The sequence below is a fragment of the Panthera pardus genome, unplaced genomic scaffold, assembly GCF_024362965.1.
Source record: "Panthera pardus isolate Hobbes unplaced genomic scaffold, ASM2436296v1 HiC_scaffold_11, whole genome shotgun sequence".
Classification (NCBI taxonomy): Eukaryota; Metazoa; Chordata; class Mammalia; order Carnivora; family Felidae; genus Panthera; species Panthera pardus.
In genome coordinates this window covers 42,885,130-42,886,542 of record NW_026526666.1, presented here as the reverse complement: position 1 = coordinate 42,886,542, position 1,413 = coordinate 42,885,130, and the positions used below count along the sequence as shown (strand labels likewise).

The 1,413-nt window shown below is 38.4% G+C and overlaps 1 pseudogene; it reads left to right on the top strand.

The window, feature by feature from the left end:
* The first annotated feature begins 921 nt into the window (after window positions 1–921).
* On the top strand, window positions 922–999 carry LOC128776051 (U4 spliceosomal RNA; annotated as a pseudogene).
* The last annotated feature ends 414 nt before the right edge of the window (window positions 1,000–1,413 follow it).

Here is a 1,413-nt window from a genome sequence, read left to right as displayed (position 1 = left end):
AACTCTCTCCCTCCTTCATTACATCCCTTCCTTTCCTCCTCCGCTCCTCCCTGATTTTCTTTCTAGAAAATTCGACACTCTTTAAGTTGAACATTATATGTGGATAGTTTCTCATTTTACAGATCAACTTACAGTACTTTACCAAGCTCTGTAGGTGACCCCTATTTGGATATGATCTTAAAATGAAAGTCTTCTTTGGGAATAAAGTAGTAATAACTTATATGCCATGTTTATTATAGGGCTGTATACCTCATTCAATATCCTCAAATACTCTGTGAGGTACATAATGTTACTATCACCATATCACATATGAGGAAACAGGAGCACATAGAGGCTAAGTAGCTTGTCCAAGGTTGCATAGCTGGTGATGAAATGAGGTTTTGAGCTCAGGCAATTTGACCCAAAGTCCATACCTCATTGGGGCAGGTTAATCGATGTAAACAACAACCCCAAAATTTCAGTGGCTTAAGAGAATAAGGTTTGTTTAGATGCTCCTCTCCAAACAGCTTGTCTCTGAGGATGATTCAGTGACCCAGGCTTCTCCCATCATGTAGCTTTGCCCTCCTCTGCATTCTTGGAAACCTCTCCATTTGGCCTGCTAATGGGGAAAGAGTACGGAGGATTCTGTGTTGGAGGGTTTTGTGGACAAGTCCACAAGTATGCAACACTCCATCCATATTCCACTGGGTAGTTTCAGTCACGTGGCCTGGTAGAGGTGGGCAGTGTTGTCTGATGTGCCTGGGAGGAAAAGGAACAGAGTTTAATGAATATGTAGCAGTCTCTGGCATAGTATTCTTAGTCATGATGACATATAGCCTAAAAAAAAAAATTACTCAGTTTTGTGCAACTGTATGGATGAATTATGTTGATAATCCTTATTAAGAACACCTAAGAAAAATTTCTCTTTAAATGGATGTCAGTAGCTTTGCAAAGTGGCAGTATCATAGCCAATGAGGTTTATCCGAGGCGTGATTATTGCTAATTGAAAACTAAATGGATGTCAGTATCCATGCCTCAAACAAAATAAACTAGGGAATATTGTTCTAGGTCCTATAATGCCAAAAAGAGAGGAAATGATTTCCCTTACCCAAAAAAATAAAGACAGAAATTAATATGCTAGAAATACTTTCAAGTGACTTAACTCTACCAACAGTAGAAGTAACATGACTTTTAATGTCTTCATGATCTTTGGTTAACATAAGATAGATCTATCCTTGCCTCTGATCAACCAATATTGTGTGTATGCCTCTTTCCTTCCCTTGTAAGATGTTGCAAAAATTAAGTTCCCTTTTCAACTTCGCTTTGGTCTTCAGGTCTATGCAATGTTGCGATGATTTTTTTAAAGTAAAAAATGAAACTGGCGGTTCTCATATCTGAAAATAACAAATTTCTCTCTTGCACACCCCTCCCTTT